We start from the raw sequence: 16669 nt of genomic DNA, 5'->3' as shown, positions 1-16669 counted from the left end.
ATTCTGCATCATAGACACCAAAGAGAAGTATTCAGTTAGATGCATATCAAACAATTCAACATATCAAATTAAAATAGCTCTAAAATCAGCCAAAGAGCAATTCACAGCACTTGGCTACTGTTGGTTTTGTAGCTGAGAGTATCAAAACTGTCATCAAAGTGTGAATTAACAGAGGATTAGCATATTTCAGCTTTTAGAAATGCAATCCAATGTTGTGAACATTTACTAAAACAAAACACGTGCAGCAACAGAAATTTATGGAGAATAAATAATGATCTGAGTGACGGAGGAAGCAGGGGACTTGACATTCATGGTCAAGTTACCCGTGCTTTTTCATGGCACAGTAAATAAACTGCTAATTATAAACAACATTTTCATTGGACTTTGTCTTTTTCCCCAAGTCTTCCGAACGATTTTACATACTCAACTACACTGATGCAATTATCTTCGCTAAAATTAGCCTTGGGTGGAGGTTGAGGGGTTGATGAGCTCTTGACAGGGAACAAGAACAAATGGAAGAGATGGAGTCTCTGAGTATAACAAAAAACACTCAGGAACGCTCAGTGACATTAAAATCCCACATGAATGAAGTTCATTCAAAAACTGTATACTTCATGCTATAATTTTGAACATGTCTATAAATACCTTCTCAGGATAGGCATACCCTGCATAGTGCTATTCTCAATGGGTTCTGCTATGTTTTGATGGCTTTTGAATGACATTTGACAGAGTAGCAGCTAGATTTCCAGGGGATCTGGAGCTCAGCGCAATCATGAACATATGGACATTAGCATAGGCTGTCAGCAGCCTGCTGTCCTTCAAACTGTGCATTGGGACAGGTCTACCTGACGCTATGCCCAGCTCCGGTTGGACAACAGGCACACTGTGCCGGCACGGTTCCAGCTTTAACTGGACAGGTAAGAAACTGGATGATGGCCAAGGTCATTTGTAGAAACTTCAGTTAAGTGACACGCAGTTAACAGTGTCAGCACACTTAATGTTGTATGTTTATTTTTATTAGCGACAACATTCTGTATAAAAAAAAAAAACACTCAACCTGAGCCGTAACAACAGTTACATGGGTGCCATGACATGCCATCTACATTCATGTGTTAATGAGAGGTCTGGGGGCAAGGGGTGGTTTTCAGAAAAATAACAAGTCACCTGTTGTGTTACTACATTTCTAGTTAGTCTTACTCTGATTACGACAGATGACAAATTATGTTGGGTTTTAAGAGCATTGTTTGAAATACAAGGACACATTTCAAGTCAGAAAGTCAGAAGAAATGTGTCCACCTTAGAGAACTATTCATGAACTGGATAAATTTTTGCACTGAAAGATAAGTTTGGCCCTTTGATGCATAGTGTCCACTACAGAGGACACATATTTAAAGGCTGTTTTTAAATGTATGCATGGGTGTGGATCATAAATTAGCAACGTCATTAGACATTAGTGAGTCACCAATACTCTGCCACGTATAAAGAATAAATACATTTGATGTAGTATATATACATACATTGTAATTACCAGGTTTGCCTTAGAGATAAACAGGACAAGAAAATGATACAGGTGTTTTTATAGAACATTTATATTATATTAATATGACAAGATATTTTATAAATATTTTCATAGATCAAACAGAAAAATCAACACACTGAATAAAAGTTAAAATACAGAAAAGCATCAATGTGCATGTCTGTAGGTGTAATGTGGTACCATTTTGTAATAATTCATGCACCAGAGGGTTAGTAAGTATGTTTTCCATTAAAGATTTTGAACCAAAAGTGGACACAATCCTGAAAGATGATAGTAAAGAATCAGTCCTAGAAGATATAACCACAAGTCAACAGCTGCAAACCTCCCTGAGAGATAAATCACATGCATAGACTAATCTTTGTTTGGTTGTCCCGTGTTCTTTCTTTATTTTTCTATTCAGGTTTTCAAATATACACTCACATAATATTTTCTCTGTTTTGAAAACCAATCTCTCTGATTGTGTAATAATACATAGTAATTTAGTTTGGCAGGCGACAGTGATTACAGGCCGCCTGCGCTGGTAGGAGGAGGCTTCACTGGCAAAAATTGGGAGCCTATTAAAATCATAACAAATTATTAGCTGATTTTTCTTTAGGGCTGTTATTTTAGATCAACATTCCAAATTGGGGAAAATTAACCACCATTATCTTGAATTAACCATTAAAGTAATTGACCATTTACTTGAACAGTTTTGAACCAAACTTTGAACTAGCTTTCTGAAGTGTGAACTTGTGAAATACATCGCAAATACGACAGCAGCAGTGTTTTGAAGAAAGCGGCAAAAGGATCAAAAGACGAAGGCTGAGTTTTGCACAAACAAGAACAGTAGCGAAGGTAATAAAAAAAGTAAGCATATTTGCATAAAGCTAATGTAAAAAGAATTGTAGGATTATTGTCTTTACAAATATTTGGAATATCCTCTGCATGTGAATCAATGTCATTTTGCTTAGAATATTTTGATGCTGAAGGTGCCCTCTTTTTTTGTTGCTTATCTCAGGTATCATTAGCACATATATAAGGATGCATACTGTATGATATAAGCATAAGATGCATTATACTCCTAACTGCTGCACAGTGCTAATACAGGGATACATTACTGTTTGCCTTAGAGCAATTTTTGATAAACATAAATACATAAAACATAAATAACAGTGTTTACCGTATTAAACTACATTTCTATTAATAAATGAAGACCAATAAAGAGAGATTTGACCAGATAGGTTCATTCTGGCCTGTGAAAGAGGTTATAACCAACCAAGTGTGATCTGAAGTAATTCAGCGAGGAAGTGGGAGGTTAACGCTGATATGTAAAACAGTCAAATCTGCAATTAATAACCCATTACATATTAAAGCATCTGAAATATTTATTACAGAAGAATAAAAGATCTCATCTGTAAATGCGCTTTGGTTAAAACATTAAGCATAAGACAGAAGATAACTAATTTGATTGTATATTATCTAGGCAACTGGTGTATACTATTTAGAGATTATTCATGTAACATAATTTAAGAAAGGACTGTGTGGTTGTGTGGCTGCAGGCGTGTTGAAGCCCTGCCGGTTAGTCACTAAGACATTCAATTATATATTCAAACCAAGTTCAAAATGGGTGGTTTCGTGGCATAAGCATACTAAACGGCTTTTTAATTCATGAAGTTTAAACCTCAGAAATATTGCTAACTGAGTATTTCCCTCAGACAACTCAGTGATTTAAACAGATCCATTTCTTCTTGCTTTGACTTTACTCAATTAAACACAAGGTAAAGTCAGATTTAGTATTACTATTATGACAATACATATTTTTCTCTTTACTTAATTTGTTAATAATGAATAATTTATTTTTAACAGTAAATCTCTGAAACTCTGAAACCTGGATGTTAAATGCAATGATGTGTAGAAATAAAAACAGCTGTGGAAGTGTAACTGAAGTAAAAAAATAAAAAATAAAAAAGCCCCACAGGATAAGCATGTCTCTCCATCACTTCATTGCTGCTCAGATTTACTCAGACCTAAAAGATCTCCCAAACAGCGAATATTTCTCTTTGAGAAGCGGGACAACTCTGTCAGTGTGGTTGTAGAGATGCATAACAACTCCCGCATTCTTCTGACAGAAATGCCACTACGAAAACATTTTTTGCCGCCTACGTCTCAGGAATGCAGAGTTCTTGTCTAGAATGTAATATTTATCTAGTAACAACTTGCAGGCTCAGCTCCTGCCTCTGAATGCATGATATGTGTGCTTGGCTATGCAGCTCAGAACTCCATCCTTGCCACATTAGATGCTCTGTGCCACGGATACACTTTCTTAAATGTAGGCATTTCAGAAAAGACATTTCAACATTCGAGAGGGATCCATTCTGTCTTTCTTCTGTTCCTAAATTAAAGTACTATTAGCACTGTAGAATAAACAGATAAAAGCCTAGGGTACTAAAGTAGGCAGATATTCAGTTTAAGGCCTGAAAATGGAAAAAGGCCTCTCTCCTTACATCAAGTTGGCTTACTTTGGCATATGCATTAGAAGCATCCATGCCAGAGGGAGAGTATTTACATTCACATCCCAAATAAAAGTGACTAAAACCCTTTTTATCATTTATTTATTTTTAAGTTTGATGCACTAGGTCATTCCATGAGATAATCCTGACAAAGATAATAATAATAATAATAATAATAATAAATTTTATTTCAAGGCGCCTTTCAAGACCCAAGGTCACCTCACAAAACAATTAAAACAGTTAAAAACATAAAACAATTAAAACAGTTATAAACATAAAACAAACATCAAAACAAACATCATGCAACAAACAGTTAAAAACATTAAGATGAAAAGGCCAGTTTGAACAGATGAGTTTTAAGTTGTGATTTAAAAGATGGGAGTGAGTCAATGTTACGGAGTTCAGGTGGGAGTGTGTTCCATAACTGGGGAGCAGAGCGACTGAAGGCTCTGCTCCCCATGGTAGTGAGACGGGCACGGGGCACAGAAAGGTGAATGGTGGAAGATGATCTGAGAGTGCGGGAGGGAGTAGCTATATGGAGTAGGTCAGACAGATATGGAGGGGCCAGATTATGGAGACATTTGAAGGTGAAAAGCAGGATCTTGTAGTTAACTCTGAATTTTATAGGGAGCCAGTGAAGTTGTTTAAGAACCGGTGTGATGTGTTGAAAAGAAGGTGTGCAAGTGATAATCCGGGCAGCAGAGTTCTGAAGAAGCTGTAATTTATGAAGTGATTTATCGGGGAGACCAAAAAGAAGTGAATTGCAATAATCGATTCTTGAGGTGACCAGACTGTGGACGAGGATAGCTGCAGCATGTGGAGTGAGAGATGAACGCAAGCGGTTGATATTTCGGAGGTGGAAGTAGGCAGACCGGGTGATACTATTAATGTGTGAATGAAATGAAAGGGTGCTATCGAAAATGACGCCGAGACTCTTTACCTGAGGGGAAGGGAGAATAGTGGAGCTGTCAATGTTAACAGAAAAACTGTGAGATTTGGTTAGAATAGTGGGTGTGCCGACAAGGAGAACTTCTGTTTTGCTGCTATTGAGTTTAAGAAAATTGGAAGAGAACCATGTCTTGACTTCAAGAAGACAATCAGAGAGGGACGAAGGCGGAACAGAAGAGTTTGGTTTTGATGAGATGTAGAGCTGTGTATCGTCAGCATAAGAGTGAAAATTGATATTGTATTTACGGAAAATATGACCAAGCGGGAGGATATAAATGATAAACAGAAGAGGCCCCAGGACAGAACCTTGGGGCACACCGGCTGTTACGGGGAGTGATTGTGATGAATGATCCTTAAAGTGAATGAACTGTGTGCGGTCGGACAGGTATGAAGTGAACCAGGTAAGAGGAGTATGAGAGACGCCAATGGATGCCAGTCTATTAAGGAGGGTGCTGTGAGAAATAGTATCAAATGCTGCAGTAAGATCGAGGAGAATAAGGATGGTGATGAGGCCAGAATCAGCTGCCAACAGAAGGTCATTTGTTATTTTCAGAAGAGCTGATTCTGTGCTGTGGAGTGGACGAAAGCCGGACTGGAAGTGTTCAAACAGATTATTGATAGAGAGGTGTTGATGAAGCTGGGAGGCAACAACCTTTTCAAGGATTTTGGAGATGAAGGGAAGGTTGGAAATTGGACGGAGGTTATTAGGATCAGATGGATCAGCGCCAGGTTTTTTTAAGATCGGTGTGACGGCAGCTGATTTGAAGGCCAGTGGAACATGTCCGGTCATGAGGGAGGAGTGAATTATGGCAGTGATGTGTGGAGAGAGTGAGGAGAGACAGGACTTTACCAAGACTGTTGGGATCGGGTCAAGTGGGCTGGTGGAGGGTTTGGCTTTCTGAATCAGTTCAGATATGTTAGTTTGAGAAGGAAGGGTGAAGCTTGAGAATGAATGAATGATGGAGAAAGATGGAGAAAGAAAGTCCGCAGTGGAAGCTGCAGCTCCTTCAGAAGTGAGTTGTTGGTGGATATTGTCAATTTTTGAGGTGAAGTAGGACAGAAGGAAGTTACAGAAGTCAGTTGAGTTGAGATGTGAGGGAAAAGAGTCCGGGGGTCTTGTAATTTTATTGAACAGAGAAAAGAGGGATTTGGAATTTCCTTCATTAGTGCAGATAATAGCAGAGTAGTATGCAGATTTAGTTGATCTAATGCAGTCTTTGTAAAGAAGAATGTGATTATTATACATATCTTTATGGATACTGAGTCCAGTTTTCTTGGCAAGGCGTTCAAGCCGGCGCCCTTTAGCTTTGAGTTTGCGGAGGGAAGGAGTGAACCATGGAGCAGAACGGGAAAAGGAAACATGTCTGTGTTTGATTGGAGCAAATGTGTTAAGTAGATTATTGAGGTTCTTGTTATAGTTACAGACTAATATATCTGGGGACGAGATACTGCTTACAGTGGGGAGGTTATTTATGGCAGATGAAAAAGTATCCGGATTAATGTCCTTGATTTTCCTGAAAGAAATGTAACGGAGAGGGTGGATTTTGGAAAGAGACACACTTATGTTGAAAGAAATAAGTTTGTGGTCAGAGAGGGGGAAATGATGAGCTTTACAGTCATTAGGTGTTAAACCGGAGCAGCAAACCAAGTCCAGAATATGATTTTTACAGTGAGTGGGGAAGTTTATGTATTGATGTAGTCCAAAACTGTTCAGGCAGGACCCAAAGTCTCTGGAGAGGAGATTATTGCTGTTGTCCATATGAATGTTCAGATCGCCAAGAATGATCAGGTTTGGAGAGAGTGAGGACAGGTACGCCAGGATAGATGCAAAATCATTTAAAAAGTCCTTATTGGGTTTAGGAGGTCGGTACACAGTACATAAAATAGTTGGAGTCGGACCACATAGTTGAGACACTGTGTATTCAAATGAATTAATCTCAGGAGCTTCAAGTGGCTTTACTTTCCACTGCTGGCGGTGAATCATCGCGAGACCGCCTCCTCTACCTGAGCTGCGAGATTTCGATATGTAAACAAACCCAGGCGGAGTGGCTGCGTTGAGGTGGACAAAGTCATTCGGCTGTTGCCATGTTTCAGTTAAAAAGAGAAAATCCAACTTACAGTCTGAGATGAGATCCTGGATGAGATCTCCCTTGTTTGTAAGTGAACGGATGTTTAACAATCCGAGGTTAAGAGTGGTGGTGGAGTTAGCCGACCAGGCCTGGCGGGCAAACCCGGAGTGGTCAGCGCTACGACACCTCTTCAGGTTGCCGGGATTAACCCCTCGCTGGCGGGGTCTCGGTGAACAGGAGCGGCGGGTCAGATCCGTGAAGCCGGTGACAGGGACGAGGCAGACCTCAGGTGGATCCAGGGAACGCCAAGAGACCGAGAAGGGATGGACTGATGATCCGGATTCTCTCTGGGAACATGGTGAGAAGCGAGCCAGGGATGCCTTCAGCTTCACCATGTTACCGCCGCGTTTGCCGCGTTTGCGATGGCGTTTCTGACGTAGGAAGAAGGCCGACGCCCTGAACAGGTGAGCCGGAATGCCCGATAACAGCGGAGGAAGAGTTTTGTGATGATTGTAAGAACTCGGTATGACTCTCACATCATACCGAAGATCAATAAGAAACTGACGGTTGTACATCAGCAGAGACTCCGCAGGGAGAGAGCCAAAGCTTAAAACCAGTAAGATCCAGACAGAGAGCAACAGACGAGCAGCCACATACACCGGCGCCATCTTGTCTTGAGTGTCAGCATAAACCTACATGTGCAAAGATCTCACCCCTTTCTTGTTTACCCCGCTTGAGTGTTCAGCTCAGCACGCAGATGATCGCTCCCTCCCTCCTCTTTGTCACTGGGGTATCATTTCATGTGCACCTGCACTTAGCCACCACGCAAAGGGCATGACTAAATGCAGGTTGTGATCGTGGCACCTTTCAGATTTACATTCCATTAGATGGCTTGATTAAATCCACCTGCCTTGTGCACCCATTCACCCGAGTGAACTTCTGCTCAAGCCATCTGTAGGGGACAGACTGGGTCCACTGAGCGAGACTAGATGTGATGAACAAAGCAAATTTGCTTTTGGTCAGAGCTTCACGCGACAACCCAGACATACTACATAAAGTGGGATGTTTTTATTTTTACCCATCTCTTCTGCTGTGAATCAGTACATTTAATCCTCATGTGATGGAACTGTGCGATATTTCAGGCAGGAGTAATGAAGCTAATAAATATCATCTCAGAAAGTTTGCATATTTGAAGTCGATCTCAGCACAAGGAGGCTGCATGCATAGAGATGATAGAATTTGAACAGACTGATGCTTGCATCTCACCAAAATTGAACAATACAATAACATGAAACACATTTTGTGTAAACTTATGTAAACTTGTTCATCGGTCCATTTTCTCCCTTGAAGCACAGGGCACAGAAACAATTTAGCATGTTCATGCACTACTTGATAACATACTTGGAAAGCCAGAGTCGTGCAGAAAAGTTAAACCTTTTTAAAGTGCTGCGTTTCTGTTCCTCCTAAATTCAGGAGGAACCAAGACAGCTTGGATATTCAGGGCATCAGTTCGGTTTCAACAATGAAACCTGTGTACATCGTTATTCTTTTAGACATCCAGTCCAAAAAGGACATATGGGTGCTGAGACTGTACAATAAATCACACCAAGGTTCACAACAGCAACATCGGATTGTAATTATTTGATTTAAAGGAATTTAGAGAAATCAGTGAATTCATCTCCAGAGAAAATGTTCATTTTGGACAATATATGTTTTAAGAATTAACCTCCATTATTTGGACATAACAGGTAGCATCTTGCTGGAGGCTGGAAATAATTAGCCAATCAATCAATTAGTGGCCTGACAGACAAAAAATCTGTTATCAGATAACATCACCATGGCCTTTAGGAATATGGGATGGCCATTTGTTGAAAACAGTGATCTTTAATTAATCAAATGAATAAATTGGTGGAAAAAAAACATCACATTTATCAACATGGAAAATCATGAAAAGATAAAAAAAAGAGATGAATTTTGAATTTTAAATAAGTTTTACATTATAAGGTCACGCAGTTTGCCTTTAAGCTTTCAGTATATTTCTGTTTTTTCTCCTTGTGCATGTTGCATTGATGATGATGCTGAATATGAAAGTCATCTCTGCTATCAGGAGTTATAAATCTTGAAATAAAACATACAAACAGGGTGATATGACTTCTATTGAACTAGCAGACATAAGCGCAGCTATGAAAACATTATGATGCATGGCTTGAATAAAGGATATATAGGGGCAATTTTGATTTACGATGTTTTCTTTCATGTGGCTGACCTGCAGTATATGCATTAGGAGACATTAGGAAACAATTTCTCAGTGTAAAAGCTGCACTCTTGCATGGCATTTGTTAGTTCTTTACATTTCTAACAGATATACATTAATCATGACTGGATTTCTCCTGACGCCTGTTCGATGCTCAGAATTAAGAGGCCATTACGCAAAAGTGACTGAATGTTTTTAAACCTGCAAAATGATGCAATGATTTGTTTGGATTTGTTCTGAAGCTGAAAATTTGCTCTAGACGTGCATCTCCTTCAACTTTCATGTGACTGCCTTTATTGGGAGGTTAATTAAAATACTTAATTTCATTCTAAAGCAATTAACTTCACGTCTGTTTTTGCCATTTGCTTTCTCTGACTGACTGAATGCAATTTGTCTAATTAAATAAAAATCATTATACGAGCTCGAAAACATTATGAGATAGTACGATGATTCATATTAAGGAGCTTCAACAACAGGAAACATATAAAAACTGTTGAGCCAGTTCCGGTGCAACAGCTGGTATTATAGTAAAAATAGTCACTTTCTACTTGGATAACAATTCAATTAAATATTTTACATGATGAAATTAATTTCCCCAATAGTAAAAATATCTCAAATCTGAGTAGTCATTTGGGAACACAGATAAAGCAAATCCAAGCAGCACACCTGATCCTGAGAGCAGCTTTCAGCCTAAAATCTTGAATGTGTTCCAGCAGGTCAGAGCAACCCCACTGAGGGTCCCGATCCTCAGTTTGTCTCTGAGGGACAGGAGCATCATGGTACACCAGACCTGGGTAAATATTTGTGAGCAGAGCCCGACCTAGGTCATATTCTTAACCGCGGAGAGAGCTTTGATTTACGATGTTGCATTTACTCCCTATTGAGCGCAGTTCCATGCATGCAAACAAAGCATCAAACTGCAGCCATTTTATACTGCAGAAAATATTAAATAATGCTGACAAAGTGAGTAGGATGGGAAATCTGTGTCTGACAAGGAGGAAAATTGCTTTCTAAATACACAAATGTCAGAATGAAGCAATAAATGGTGCGCAGATCTGTAGCGTTCTATCAACTATTATCACTGCTTCTGTAATTCGGGCTCTCAAACTCTCAGTAAACCAAAAGAGATGGCACTCAATAAGGATGATTCAGAACATCAGTAGATTTCTGAAGGATATCCATTTGCTATTTCTCTGATTTCACTTTGGTGGAATTGTGTTTTATTGATGATGCAGAGCTCCAGATGATTTTTTAATGTTTTTATTACATTTAAAATGTTATAACATTTTCAGTAAGAAGCATAAGCCTGTCATTTAGACTTACATCAATGTCAGTGCATCAAGTTATTACTTCATAACTGTAGAATTGGGACACTTAATAGGAAAAAAATAACAAAAAAATTTACAAGTAGACAAGTAGTAAATTATTATTATTATTATTATTTTTTAAAGAGACGGCACATAAATTAATCCCTTAATCCGTTTAATCTCACCGGCAACAACTTCTTAAACTTCCGGAAGCTTTAAAAGCGTTGATTTAGGCTTTGAGCAGCTCATGCAAATTTTAAAATGTAATAAAAAGCTGTCTCCTGTAAATGTTTTCAGTTTCATGAAACTTCTGTGGTCACCTGACTAGGCGTCTTGACTTCCTGACTGCACCTCTGGAAGGAAATGCTTGCCTCAAACTTGTAAAAAAGGAATTTAGTAAAATACCTTAATTAGCAAATATAACAGAAATATTTTGCACATATATTTTTTTTAAATGTGTCTACTACTAAAATATAATGAAAATTATATGCTTGAATGCATCTTTTAAACATAAGAAGAGTAAATGTAAATGTGGCATCATTTATTCTATTCTACATTCATTTAGCAGATGCTTTTATTCAAAGCGACTTACATTTGAGAGTAAGAACAACACAAGCAAGAATTCAAACAAAATGGGACTTCATAATTATTTGTTGCTGCTAGCATAACACGTAGCCTTAGCTCTGCTAAGTGTCAAAGGTTTTAACTGTTCTATTCATCTTATGTGTTTTGCTGAAACACAACTGATTCAGATTAACTGGCTTTCTGACAAGCTCTGCGCAAGTCTAATAATGAGCCATTAATTTGAAATAGGTGTGTTGCAGCAGGGAGACATCTAAGACCTGCAGGATAGTGTGCCTTGAGGACCAAGATTGGGAATCATTGAGCTAAGCATTGTTGTGTTCAAGGTTCTGTTATATGAAACCAATTTTTATAGCCTCCAAATGAGATTGGCCCCTTTTCCACTTGTCCAGAAAAGAACTCCACAATTGTGTGCATAGCATGGGAAACTTTAGCCTACTGATTAAATAGAGCATGAATACAACTTTTAGGTATAGAAAAGACAGATCAGCTCTTGTCTCCTCCGTATAGCCCCCAGTGGAGGCTGTGCTGGGCACGCTTCTCTGGGCATCCGCTCCTCTGACTGCACCGGAGCATCAAAAGGCTCCATTAGCCAAAGCATGGTGTGTAGGATTGCACAGGACAGAATTATGTTGCAGACTTTCTCCGGAGAGTAAAGCAGCATTCCCTCGCTGAGACACATCGACCTGCCCTTCAGCAACCTGAAGCAGCACTCCACCGTGCACGTGTGCGTGTGTGCGCTCCTGCTTTGTGGCAAGGTTTGCCAGTGGGGTGATGAGACGCCCCGAGAGTGAATACAGGTATGATATGATATATCATGATTTGAAAGGGTAGTGTATAATGATTTATGGGCCTATTAAATTTGAGATATTCTAATTATTATGGGCTTAGGCTGTTTAACATATTTATTCTCCCAAATCATTTTTGAAATGCGCCGGTTTGCGATCCAAGTGGTGTTGATGAGCTTTTTATTTTTTTCGTTTTGGGAATGGATTTTAGTATGCTTTTTTGCAAATAGGTTAATTCTAGGTACTGAATATGTGGTTGCTTATGCTTGGATGACAGTTTGAGGTTTGTTTAACAACTATTTTCAGGGTCTACTGTGCAGCAATGCTAATCTACACTGAGTCAAACTTGCGTACACAATCTCAGACCTGTTGTGAGATTTGATCGTATCCTATGATCATGTCCAGATGGATAAATGCCAAACCTTACGTGGAAACGATCGAGTGCACGTGCATCATCATCATCAAATATTTTTCCAAGTATTTTGCTTTAAATCTGACTTATACAGGTCTCAAAAACAATAAATGGGCATTCTTTTCTTCCAGCACAAGAACATCTGACATTCCCTCACCATAAAATTGAATCTAATGGACATGAGGAAAGGAACATTTTCAGTTTTCTGTTTAAAAGAAAAAAAGACGTCATAATGAAAAGCCACTCATGAAAACACATACATAGGTTTTGTCCATGCCCTCAACAGTTTTGTGATGATGAGGGCCTGGTGATTAACTCCCTAGTGTTTTTTACCTCACAAATGCCGACACATTGTCATTACCTCACAGTTTTGTTTTCCCTCAAAATACATTATAACAGTCAAAAAGCAAGCACATGAGGGCTATATCTACAATAAAATCTAATAATGATGCCCTCACCCCCCACTTCCCCTGGCCCCTCTTCCTGACAAATAAATTGAACAATTACATTTATGTAATGGGATCAAGAGCAGGTCCTTCTGTTTTGCTGAGAGCATCTAACAAACAAGTTTCGACTATAGGTGACGACATTTTTACAAGCTTGTGGAGAGGAGCCTTCTGGAGCCGGCTGAAAGGAATACAGTCAGATAAGTTTCAATATTTGCTCCATTGGTCTGTAGCAAGCTAGCGGGCAAGTTCACAGACATGTTGTCCTTGAACAGTACAAAAGCTCATTTATAGAGTCAACAATCAGCCTTATTGTTGTTAACTACTACAGTGTAAAGTCTTTTACTTAAAGATCTATAGCAGTTTCATGAATTTGATTTAGAATTCAAGTGTATCATTATAGTTTGAATGTTTTCCACTAAAAAGAAATGCCTGGGTAAAAAGTAATGATGCTTTATCCTTTACCTGATATTTCATCATTTTTCAAGCCCTTGTAATTTGTATAATATCAGGGCAATCATGCAATATGCAAGATCATTATTGAATATTCCAGCAACAATAGATGTTTAATATCTTTTGGCCGCCTGACTTTATCATGTAGTCAAAAAAAAAAAAAAAAAAAAAAAAAAAGCATGTGCACACAAAATAAATGAATTTAGGTTGGATTTACTTGCACATGTGAAGGCTGTTCACCATCTTTAATTTATAGAGTAGAAAAAAAATTTTGAATTTGTGGTTTTGAGAACTTTAGAGAGAGGAAATGTTTCAACCCATTTGCTTGATAATTTCCATTACCATCAGAGGGAGCAAGAGCAGGAAAGCGCCCTGCTCCTGATCCTCAAACGGATTGAAATATGCTGCTCATCCATTCACAGAATTCATGAATCGTAGTAAGACAAATGACTGCTGGCTCACCTGTAAAAAGGTCTCTTCTATTAACAGGCAACTATCGCTGCCTGAAAAGTAGATCAATTTATGTCTACCTTCATATAATTGCAAATGAACGCAATCAATACGTCCAATTTTTGACATCTCATTAATAATAATAAGCGTTCTAAAAAAAACCCACTGCATTATTGTAATGCCAGTAATTAGTAAGGACACAAATGAACAAATCCCTGTGAAATGGGCATGTGTAAGTAGATAATAATGAGGTTAGCATAATGGCTCTTGCTCTTAATTGCTATTCTGTTATCAAGATCTACACAAGGCAAATAATATCAGCAACCATGAGTTCAGTTTAAAAGGTCAGAGACTATGTCTTCCTCTCTGATGGTCATCTAGTGTAGACTTAAAAATACAATTTCTAAATTTCATACAAAGACAAATTCAACTGAATTAAATGGATCTAATTCAACACTATTGAAACCTGAGAATATCCAACCGTAGTACCAAGGGAGTGAAAGGGAAACTCAAGGTGGCTGCAGAAAAAGGAGAAGTGAGAGATTTATGCTCAACGTGTGCTGACTGACAAAGCAACGTCTTCTCAAGGCTCGGCTGGAGATCGGCCTAAATCCTGCTCATAAATTTTATATTGTGCCAGTGGTAACCAAGGTTGTTATTCCACAGTATTTCTCCAAGTCTATTAACACGTCTAATATAACTCAGCATTCTCCCATTTCCCCGTTTAAGTAGCTCAGCTGAATTGCAAAACTTGTACATAAGAGAATGTTTGTTCCTTGTAGGGTTTGGTGAGACTGCTGTTGCTGTGCCTCTCTGTAGAGGTTGGCTGGTTTAAAGATAAAAAGCTAACAAACTCACCTTCCTCTGCACCTGTAGAACCTTGCCATTTCAGGAGATAATAAGATGAGCTGTCTAAGTAGGGGGAGGGTGGAGAGGAAGGGGGGGGGGGGGGGGGGGGTGCAATCGCTGTCAGATCTTGCTTTGCGCTCTGTCGTAGTGCTTTCCTCAGGAAAGAGAATTTGACTTGATAACAAGTCAGAAAATCTTTCATTCCCAGAAAAAAAAAAAAAAAAAAAAAAGACAACTAAGCTGTCTATCAACACTTTTGCTGTATGTGAGAGAAAAAAAAGAGCAATTTGTTAACTTCTATACAACAGTCTGCAGCAGGTAATTCAAAGCTTCTGCTTTCACACCTTTCTGAGCTGGCATATTTTAAGATGTGCAGAGTTTCGCCCTCCAAATTCCAGGTACAAAATAGTAGATCCCAATGTCACAGTCTCCCGTTACTGTCATCAAATATAGTGGCTACCATGGAAACTACAATGTGCTTCATTATCCCTATAGCTCATAAGCAAATGATAGTAAAAACACTGCAATATTCTTCATCCCAGGCACACTAAGTCATTAACATAACGCTGCATGTGAATAATAGGCCTACGTACAAGAAATGAGTTCCTCCTTCCCTGGCCAACAGATACACTCTGCTCCACTGTTGCTCACTGACAAACTAAATTACCAGATCACTTCATCAATGTACACACTTTGGATATATTCTAATATTTTGTACTAACAAAGAGGAGCATTAGCTCAGGCTGGAAATATAAAAACAGTAAGGTATGTACAACATGAATTTTAGTTTTCTCAGTCAAAATGGTGGCCTACTCAATTTCTCCTGAGAAGGGGGGAAAAAAACAACAACAAAAAAAAAAGAAACATGTCTCCCAGCAAGACAGGAGTAAAACTGGTGGTTTGATCTCTGCTTGAGCTCAGCTTCTTAAGTGGTAGCCACCAAGATGTGAGAGAGCATATGTCTGGCACATACCAGCTATAAAAAATAGTTATGAAATAAGCTGGAAGAAATGATAACTTTACTCAGAAACAACAATGTGTCAGATGTCAAAAACAAGCCAAAAGACAAAACATGCAAATAAAAGGGCACACACATAAATACACACACAGACAATTAAAAAAAAAAGCTCTGGAGACACCGTACGGATTGTTTATCTGCATTGTAGCAAAGAGAATTGAAATCCACAGCCACAGATAAGACATCAATCTTCCTCAGTGGGCTGCGTAAATAAATCTGATTATGGACAGAATCATTTCCCCTTTAGAATTGTTTTATCTGCTCATTCCATGCTTCAGTACCAGATAACTCACAAAGTGCTTGGCACAAGGTGACTGTTCTCCTCATGCATGTCTCACATCACTGTTGCAACATCTGTTGCTGGCAATACTATGTTGTATTCCATTTCAGCTTCAAACCGCATGAAAAATCTTGTCACTACATAACCTTATTATTGCAATTAGAGACAATAAACAGGGACTATTTATATAAAAAGGCTGGTTTTGTTATACCTGTCAACTATAATGCCAATAACAGAAAAGTAAAGGCACTGGATAAAACGGGATAAAATGTGAATTAAAAACAGAATGCAATGATTTGTAGATCTCATAATCCAATATTATATTCACTATTAAACACAATAACATATCAAATATAATACTATTTCTAGAACATAATTCACTAGTCTTGAATTTAATAAAGGCAAGATATCCAAGGCTATAAAGTCATAGTACTAAAAGAAACTGACAGAAAATGTCTTAACTATTTAGGGTATTTGGTAACGGGTTTGTTTTTTTTTAATAGTTTTCCTGCAGGGTTGAATTAGTCTTTTTTGGGTTTTTTTTTTTTCTTTTTTTCATTTTCCAATAACATGATTGGGGAACAGAGTCTCTTAAAAGTAAAGATGGGGAAATATTCTGCAATCTGCAAAAATCTGTTGACAAACTGTCGATTCAGGCAAAGTGGAAAACCCTTATGTGGTCAGATTAATCAAAATTTACCGTTCTAGTTGGAACTTATGGTCCCGCTCTTCATCAAGAGGAGAGGAAATCATGTCATTCTGTTTTTAATAACATGTTGCTTCCAAC

The 16669-nt window shown here is 38.5% G+C and overlaps 1 protein-coding gene across 4 annotated transcripts in view; it reads right to left on the bottom strand.

Annotated features, from left to right (window-relative positions):
- Nucleotides 1-16669, bottom strand: part of unc5a (unc-5 netrin receptor A) — a 152176-nt gene that overhangs the window by 107982 nt on the left and 27525 nt on the right. The window lies entirely within an intron of this gene.

The sequence above is a fragment of the Melanotaenia boesemani genome, chromosome 7 (genome assembly GCF_017639745.1).
Source record: "Melanotaenia boesemani isolate fMelBoe1 chromosome 7, fMelBoe1.pri, whole genome shotgun sequence".
Lineage (NCBI taxonomy): Eukaryota > Metazoa > Chordata > Actinopteri > Atheriniformes > Melanotaeniidae > Melanotaenia > Melanotaenia boesemani.
This window is presented reverse-complemented; position numbering and strand designations above follow the sequence as displayed.